The sequence below is a fragment of the Hemibagrus wyckioides genome, linkage group LG04 (assembly GCF_019097595.1).
Source record: "Hemibagrus wyckioides isolate EC202008001 linkage group LG04, SWU_Hwy_1.0, whole genome shotgun sequence".
Lineage (NCBI taxonomy): Eukaryota > Metazoa > Chordata > Actinopteri > Siluriformes > Bagridae > Hemibagrus > Hemibagrus wyckioides.
This window is the reverse complement of record NC_080713.1, coordinates 11,098,692-11,108,757: the sequence shown is the minus strand read 5'-3', so window position 1 is coordinate 11,108,757 and position 10,066 is coordinate 11,098,692.

The window sequence follows — 10,066 nt, the reverse complement described above, 5'->3', positions numbered from 1 at the left end:
ACCTAGGCATAAACCTCTTCATAATGATGTGCCTAATGTGTATGGGCCTTCAGGAAAGGCCAGAATAGTATAACCTGTATATGTGACCAATGCAGTAACATCTGCAGTGCTAAAGCTGTCCTGACTTTTGAACATAAAGCATCAGAAGAAAAAAGTCATGATATATATTTATATTGAACAGGATTGAATATGGAGAAATGCTGTATAGCTGAGCACAAAATGCAGAAACAGAAAGCAGATTAGAAGAGATAAGGAATGGAGAAGGCACTGAAAATAAAGCAGGAAAACACTGATGCTTGCCTTCAAAGCCAAAACTGGACCAGCATCCACTTACCTCAAAGCAGTTATCACTCCCTTGACTGCACCACACTGCCTCTGATCCTCTAGCACTGCTTGACTGATCCCATCATCTCTCAGGGTACAAGGAAGGCATGCATCAAGACTCTTCTTTGTTCTGGTGACTAGGTGGAGGAATGAGCGTCCTTTAAACAGCTGAGGCACTGGACGTCTTCAGATGACCTGCCTTTTGAACAAATAAATAAAAAGGAAGCAAAACAACATCATTGTGCTTTTCTTGCTGTAGTACCTGCCCAATAGAGTTTTTAGACTGATGGTACTCCTAGTCCATGACTAAACCAGTTGATACTAAACCAGTGATTGATGCATTCATTGATAGACTTTTCAAAGCACATCTATACTGTAGGTCATGCTGGATAAGCACCAAATATGTAAAATGTAGTTACATGTAATGCAATTGCTTATTTTAGTACAATTTTAATGTCAGTTTAATTTCACACACACAGACACACACACTATAGATTTTCAGTGATGTTGCTTTTGCTATAACACAATTGCATTGTAAAAAATTTTAAATCTAAGGACATGCAGTTTGTGCTTGTGACCACTATGTGGCAGTATTTATTCATCAAACTCAGGAAAAAACTATTTAATATTATTTACGTTGTGAGTAAAGTAAAGCACATTGTGAACAGGTCAAGGAGAATGAATATAGTAAGAATGTGAAAAGGAGAGGAAGATGGAAGGAAAGATGTTGAGCAATTAGAGGAGGATGGATAGAGAGAGAAGGAGAGGATGAATGAAAGGATAGTAGAGAGAGGGAGAGGATGGACGAAAGGATGAATGGAAGCATTGAGAACAGGTAGAGATGGATGCCCTGCTTATCTCTGCATTACTGAGGCTTTATAATTAGTATCACCATCATCTTTTCCTGACTGTCTTTTGCAGATCCCAATAAATCGCACTTTCATTCATTCATTCATTCATTCAGTCAGTCAGTCAGTCAGTCAGTCAGTCAGTTGGTCAGTTGGTCAGTCAGTTGGTCAGTCAGTTGGTCAGTCATTCAGCCAGCTGGTCAGTCAGTAAGTCAGTCAGTCAGTCATCTTCACTAACAACTTTATTCTGTTCAGGGTTGCAATGGATGTAGAGACTTTCCTAGGGGCACTGGTTGTGAGGCAAGAATGCATCCTGGATGGGACACCAGAATCAAAATCATAAACACCCAAGTCATTTTTGAAGCATATTATTAGGACATAAGAGGAAAACCCAATCACAGTAAACCTGAGGTCAGCCAGGAGTTGTGTCAGTTTGCTGCCTCACATAAAGCATTACATATTAAAATGCTTCCTTCTTGGTATGATGTTGTTGTGGTTGAAATTGGTAGTATAATGGGTAGCCGGTTTTCGTACATTACCCATATAGCACATCTAAACAGTGGGGGAAAAAATCTGCTGGAAATAATCTTCACTTATTTCACTGGGTTTTCCATTTCCCACATAGTTCTCTATTACAGTCTGTAACATTAAAACCTTGTTGGAATTTACATTGTCTTATAGGTGATCCCACATTTCTAGATTTCCATTTACAAAAGTATAAAAAGGTCCTTTTGATACTCATTGTGTAGAAATGGCCTTTAAGTAACTGCTTGAATGACCATGATAAGTATTCTCCCATCAAGTCCCCTGGTTTCAGGTATTTCATGTTGACTGCACTGCAGGTCCCAGAGGAGGAGCTCCCTCTCCAGAGCAGAGAGTAAATTTATCCTTCTGTTAACGTGTGTCCTTGTTTCATGACTCTGTGATTTATGATATCTGCTGGAGGGAAGCATTGATGATGTCACACACAGAGAGAGAGAGAGAGAGAGAGAGAGAGAGAGAGATGAGGTGAGTGATCCTCATTAGGAAAACTATATTTTTATTATATGCACCAGAAAACCGTGTGAAAATTCTTCTTACTATTACTACTTATTACTGTTAGTATTACCACTATTACTTCTGCTATTAGTACAACTACTATTTCTACTGCTACTACTACCTACTACTATTACTACTATATTGCTAATATATTACTGCTAGTCATATCGTGCTTCTATTGCTAATTCTACAATAGTACTACTATTACTACTGCTGCTACTTACTATTATGACTACTATTATTCCTAATACTTCTACTATCACTCCTTCTCCCTCCTGTTACTGTTTCTATTACTGCTGCTACTTATATGACTATTACTCCTCTATTACTACAACTCCTATTACTACTACTACTAATGTTGTTGCCATTACTATTTCAAATACTATTAGTATCACTTCTACTACTATTATTACTCCTCCTCCTTCTGCTGCTGCTGCTACTGTTACTACTACTGTTACTACTACTACTACTACTACTACTTAATATTAAAACCTTTTAGTTATAAGTGGCATTCATGGTACTATTACTGCTACTGCTATTACTAGGACTGCTACTATTATTACTCCTCCTTCAACTACTACTTTTACTACCACCACTACAACTACCTCGTACTAATACTACTTATTTTATTTAAATTAACATTATTATTATTATTATTATTATTATTATTATTATTATTATTATTAATAATAATAATAATAATAATATAACCTTTTAGTTATATGTATAACAGTTTATAACAGTGATAAGTAATATATATATATATTAATTTTTTCTTTTACTCTTTTTTAGGCCTAGGTCTGCATTGTTTTATATGGCTCTGTGTTTTATATAGCACCAGAGTCCTGGAGGAATGTTGTTTCATTCAGTGTGTCCTGCTTTAACCATATATGGTCGAAATGACAATAAAAGTCTCTTGATTTGTCTTGATAAGTGGCTTTCATAGTACTATTACTAATAATAATAACGAAAAAAGTTTTAACTAAAGTGCCCTTCATGGTACATAGGCACACTGTGCAATTACATTTCATTTAACACTCGGGTAACAAACTTCGCTGAAGCTCATAAAGTAATGGAACAACCTTCAACCTCATCACAATGTTCATCCAAGCAGGAATGCATTGTTTTCAAAGGTTTTCGTTTAAAATAGGTTAGAGTTCAGCTTTAATGATCAGCGCTGGGTTTAATCAACATCTTTGAAAATGTTTAACATGTTTATCAGTGCTGTGTTTTTTCTGCATTTATATAAACAACACATGACAGGTCAAAATCATATGACCTCTGCATAACACTCTGTGTGCGTGTGTGTCTGTGTGTGTGTTTGTGTGTGTGTGTGTGTGTGTGTGTGTGTGTGAGAGAGATAGAGAGAGAGAGATGTTCGGACGATTGCTGCATTGAATTCATGTTCATGCATGATTTTTTTCCTGCTCTGCCCTATATAGTGTCCTAGTTTATAATGAGGTCTGTCTCTAGTGAGAAGGGGAGCAGTCTCTCTCGTCTCTCTCGTCTCTCTCTATCACTCTCTCTCTCTCTCTCTCTCTCTCTTTATTTCTGCCTTTCACTCACACATACTTTTCTTAAATTTCAGGCACATTATCTCTTTGTCTCGCTTTCTGATTCTTTTCTTCTTCTTTTTTTTGCCACTTTTATTTTGCCTCTTTTTTGCCGTCTTTTCAGCCTTCTGTTCTCATGGTCATTTCTAATTTTATATGCCAATTTTATTCACTGGAGCAGCTATACTATACAGATTAGTATAGTAATGTATTGAAGACACTGAGGTCTAATATGAGGAAGAAGACCCTGATCTGTCCCTAAATCTGTCATCATTATTGCTTCTGATTAGATTTCTTGAATATGATGTATCAAATATTTCTTATTATGTGATGGTTTTTGGATGCTTTTATTCATTTAAGATAATGCAGATAATTTCTTTCCTCAAACATTTATTCTACAAAGAATTGATCTGCCAATAAAAGACTATTTCAAGCTTGACATTAATAAATCTGTATCTGCAATTTTCTAACAGAAAATATTAGATAAATATGATATTTGCTGAGATGACTTTTCTTGCAGCATATAGAACATATAAAAATTAAATATATGAATAATGTTCCAGATGAGTCTCATAGCAGAACGTCTGGACTTCATAGCAGCTTTGATTGGCCAAGGACCACCCAAGAGAGCATCTGTCTGACAAGCAATAGGTAAAGCAACCAGTCACTGTTAGCTTCATGTTTAAGGGCATGAAAATGTTATGTCGAATTCTCTACAAAAATAGACTATATAGACTATATAAATCGGTTTATTATATAAACCTATATATAAAGTCAGGCAAATTAATGAATCTATTCTGTAAACTTCACAGCATTTGGAAAATCCAGCGGTTAGCTGATCCCCAGAAGTGCTCATTGTCACAGTTGTAAACACAACAGCTTCCTTCTTCTATGAGGGAAGTACAGCGTCATGGCGGCTTTGTTTCCAGGCTGTTCCACTGTTAAAAAACATACACAGATGTCTCCAACCAATTAGATGACAACTTCAAAATTCCTGAAGTGTTTCCAATTTTGTGTAACATATGCAACAGACATTCAGCCAATGGTTGAGGCTGAGACTAGTTCCAGAGTTAGCAACTAGCTCATTTCTATCTGCAGTACCAGAGCAGATAAACATTAGGATAAATCACACGATTTGCTTTTCGATTTTTCTTTTCCTTCTGTTATTCAAAGAGTCATTATATATGTGATTTAAGTTCTCTAATTTATGGAATAATGTTCCAACTTCCAATAAAGCAAAATACCATGGAAGTGCAAATAAAAGCCTGTTATACTTTGTAACTTTCTCCTGAAAGAGTAATGCTGAATTTGTACAATTCCTCCAAAATTTAGATGTGTTTTAAAGACTCTCATGAGTAAAACAAAAATGCCTGGTAATGACAGGATATACTGTCATACTATATATTTTATTTAGTATTGATATTGGATCAGTAATTATTCTTCCCTATATGTTATCTCTCCTATGTAAGAACACGTTGTACTTAGCTGATATTAGTCTCACTAGAGGAATTCTGCATTGTTTGGGATTTGTATTAGAAAGGTGGAGAAACAGAGAGGGCAAGAGAGAGAGAGAGAGAGAGAGAGAGAGAGCAGATGGACTGAATGAGAAATGTCTTCTCATTAAGACTTTTAAGTGCCCATAACTCATGCATTACAGCTGCTGTAAAATAACTACAATTTTAGACCTTTTTTCCTTTCCTTTCATTTTCCCTTTCATTTTTCCTCTCTTTCTGTCAGAACATCCACAAAGGGAAATGTTTTGGTATTCAATTGGCACATCAAAGCGTTGTCATATTACAAAATGTAATCTTTGGCCATTTTAGAGGAAGATTACCCACATCATGATCAGTTTAGGAAAAAGACGTATTGGTTTATTGCCCTGAAGGACAATAAATCAGCGTGCTTTATCTGAACCAGCAGAGCGACTCCACTATTTCAATTTCATGTACCTTTACCTTAAGCTTTTTATTTAAAGCAACTCACACTTGAGAAAGGATACAACAGAGCAGTTGAGGGTTACGGGTCGTGTTTAAGAAGCTAACAGAGACAGCTTATGGTGCTGAGAACTCATAACCTTCACATCAACAGCAGAAGGCCTTAACCGCTGAGCCACCACTGTCCCAATTTCATAAGCTTGTTATGTGATATACTGAAATTTGGTTTAAACTAGTAATCAGTGGGTAGAGTTTTCAAGGTGTTTTGGACATTTATACCCAAAATGATTACAATAGCAACAAACTATGTGCCAAGAAAGCTTGTGTCAGCCATTTCCTACCTTTACAGTTAGGGTTATTATTATTAGGCAATAAAATAGCATTAAGTAATAGCAGTTGTAGAAGAAGATGAAAGAGACGAATGTTTGAATTATTTATTTAGCAAATTCATTTCTCCAAAGTGACTCATACAAGAAGCAGAATCCAAACCAAACACAGAATTTAGCTGTTTGTTTGTCTGGCTATAAGAATTGGGCCACAATCAGTCTCAAGAGTTGCCAAGTGTTACACAAACTGGATTTGTGAGTGGAGGAAAAGTTGAGGAAATGAAAGTGTTTTCTCTCTGTATGGGGGACAGGTGATAACTTTCATAACCTGTAAGGTGAAGACTTATGGAATGTTATCAGACAGCATGGGAATAAGATTGCAACTGGATTCATATTGATGCATGAAAATCCCAGTGACACAAGAAAAAACTTTCTTTACTTGTGTTTCCCTTGCTCTGACAGAGGAAGGTTAACTATTCATCCATCCATCCTTACATCCATCCATCCATACATTTTCGCAGAATGATCACTACACAAGGTGGGGAAAGCCCTGGACAGGGTACCAATCTATCACAGGGAAGAATCATCAGTCAACCTACAATGAATGCATTTGGACTAGTGAAGGAAACCAGAGTACCTGGAGGAAACCCCTGAGGCATGACCAGAATATGGAAATTTCACACACACACAAGATGGAGGCAGGCATTATACTCCAACTCTGAAGATGTGAGGCAAATGCACTAATCACTAAGCCATCCTGCCCTCTGCACAGCTAACTATCTGGGTTTTAAAACACAGAGTGAGATAGAGGAAAACAGATCTGCTAATGTGGTATCCAGTGAAACAAGAGTCTGTACACATCTCTGCAGCAGTCTTTTGAGGTAAGGATGGACCTAAATAGTAGATGTACAAGCTTAAGAAGATTAAGACATATTCTACTTTGCAACAGCTGAATATTCAACATCTTAGAAAACTGACTGACTTGGCATGCCTTCCTGATGGTTTTAGTATCATGGATGGCACGACTTACAAGCTTACAGTGCTTCAGCAAATCCCTAAAACCTATTTTTTCGCATTTGGTTTATCAAAGTTTTGTAATGCATGCTGCTTTTAACAAACCCCTTCTAAGCTGCTTCCCACTCTCTGAACTTCTCACAGTTCTGCTTTCAAAAAGAAGTGATGTTTGTGGCCTCATATCCATTGACTGTATATAACACCTTATATATAATCTGCTTGCACCTCTCTGCGGTGTGTCTTCCTGTCATGAGTTACTGCTGGTTGCCATAGTGTCATGGTTAGGGCCTGGCTAGTGCAATATGAGGGCAAACAAACTACATAGCTAGGTACAGAATACCTGAAAAACCACCCACATGCTTGTGTATAGGTTGTATTCATGCCGTGAAGAGCAGTGAAATCGAGAATTGAGATTGTAGCTCTTACCAGAATGAGAATGCAGAGAGGCAAGTAACAGGTAGAGACAGACGATAATGGGAACAGACAGGAGGGTAATCTGTCATAGAGACAAAAATGCATTACAGAAACCAAGAGGGTGGCAGAAATCTGTGTACATTTAAAAGTATATCAGTATTTTTTTCACCATTGTAATAAGTATTTATTTGGTCTATAGGCTCTCCAAACCAGGAGTGTTTAGGATGGACAGTATAAGCAACAGGCAATACAGATCTCATGAGATGGGTAGTTCTGCATTACATTTCTATTATGCATTTATGTATAGATTAACCTTAAATTAAAATAATGGATTGATAAATGGATGGAGGAAGGAATGAAGGAAGGAACATTGGTTAAGTGTGTCTCATCAGACCTTATCCTAACAACTTGTCCCTGAACCAGTTCATCCTGGTGCACTAATACCATGTAAGCCTTTATTTGTTAAATTTATATTACTTCCTTCCTTCCTTCCTTCCTTCCTTCATTCATTCTCTCTCTCTCTCTCTCTCTCTCTCTCTCTCTCTCTCTCTCTCTCTGATTACATGTGCATTTAGACCTACTAGACCTCTAGATGTTTTTCTTCTGAGATAACCTTTACGGTTTAGTTAAATGTCAAATAAAAAAGATTCAATATGTTGCTATTGTAGAGAAAGACTATATTGTATGTACATTATACTATATACAGTAAGGTACATAAATATCTGGTTATTGATGTTATTTTAATAACACTTTTTAGATGTGTCCCCCCTTTTTAAGGGACCAAAATAATTGAACAAACTAGCAATCATAAAATAAAAAGTCTGAAGTCTGTTACTAATGGATGTCACCAGATGCTGGGATTCGTCCCTGGTGATGCTCTGTCAGGCCTTTGCTGCAGGTTTCTGCAGTTTCTCCTCATTCTTGGGGTGTTTTGTCACCTACATCATGTGACATGCTTGCACAATTGGATTCAGGTCAAGTGATTGACTTGAGGCTGTTTCTGAAATATACTCCAGTGTGAAGTGCCATCCAATAAGTTTTGAAGCATTTGCCTGAATCTATGCAGATAATATAGCCTTATATACTTCAGAATTCATCTTTCTATTTTTGACAGCAGTCTCATCATCAATACGCATATGGGAACCAGTTCCACTGGCAGCTATACATGTACATGCTATGAGATGAGGTAATATGCTTTAGATCATGAGCAGTTCATTCCCTTATACACACTTTTCCTATCATTCTGCTAAAAGTTGACCCTTGTCTCATCTGTATATAAGATGTTATTCTAGAACTGTACAGGCTCACTCTCTAATTTGGTCCTTCCCGTGTTTGAGGCTTGTGGTAAAGCCTCTGTGGTCTCTGGTGAAGTCTTTTCTAGATTGTTGGCACTGACACAGAAACACCTACCTCCTGAAAGTTGTTCTTGTCATCTGTTGTGAAGAGGTTGTTCTTAACCAGAAAAAGAAATCTTGGTCCCAGTTGGTTTCCGTGCTCTTTTTGAGACTTTTGGTGTTAACCAATGTGTTCTTTCTTTTCGAAAATGTTTTGGCAAGTGTGTAAATTAGACCGAGAGAAATGAAGATATTGTCAATTAGTATAAAGTTAATTTGCAAGTTTCTATATGGTTCACATGAAAAGAATTCACACGCATGTAGTTTTCTGTTTGTGTGTGTGTGTGTGTGTGTGTGGGTGGGTGGTTGGGCACCAAGTGAGGGCTCCGACAGTGTTTCACACCTCTTCTACTATATAGGTCAGTTGCCATGGTGAGGCCGACCAATTTCACAGGAATTACTTCCTTCTTTTTCCCCTGCACATGACAGAACCAATAAATGTGTGTGTGTGTGTGTGTGTGTTGTCATGTTTTTATCATGGCGGGGACACAGAATGGAATATTTGATTTTTCCATTGTGGCTGGTACCCACAAGAAAGGAGACAAACTTTTGTTTTGTTTTACTTGAAAAAGTCAAGCCTTAGTTACTAAGGTTAATGTGCATTAAAGATTGTAGCAATGGAGGTCTTCACAAACACTATAAGATGTGTGTTTGTGTCAGATAGAGATTAGATTATAAGTGTTCATGAATAAATAACGAGAGAAAGGATTAGAACGTGTCCTCCTATTGCACTCTTGCTGCTTTCTTTTAGGCCACACCCCCTTAGACATGCCCTGTACCTCCATCTGCCAGGTGTGCATTTCAGGTCTATCCTACTCGGCTTGCCAAGTGTGTGACCTGAGAGTTAGTAAAGGAGTGACCATCCCTAGACCTCCACCATATAGAATCCATCTGATAGGTGTGCAATGCACGCCTTCTAGAATTTCTAAATAAGTATTGATATTGATATAGAGTGTTGTCTTTTTTGTAAACCTGCACTTTTCTGATAATATGATGTATAATTTGAATGCCTGATTGTCAGTCCACTGTTCCCAGCTGAGGCAGTACAGTTGTCTGTACTGTATTTATTTCGCTCCTATGCAATAATGGTGGCCTCGCTTCTTAGGAGTCTTCATCATTTTTTAAAGTGTGCACTTAGCATTGTGCAGAGGAAATAAAAGCATTACCTCAATTACCTCAACAAAATAAAAAAATTAAAAAAAGCTTTGTCCCACACTGGCT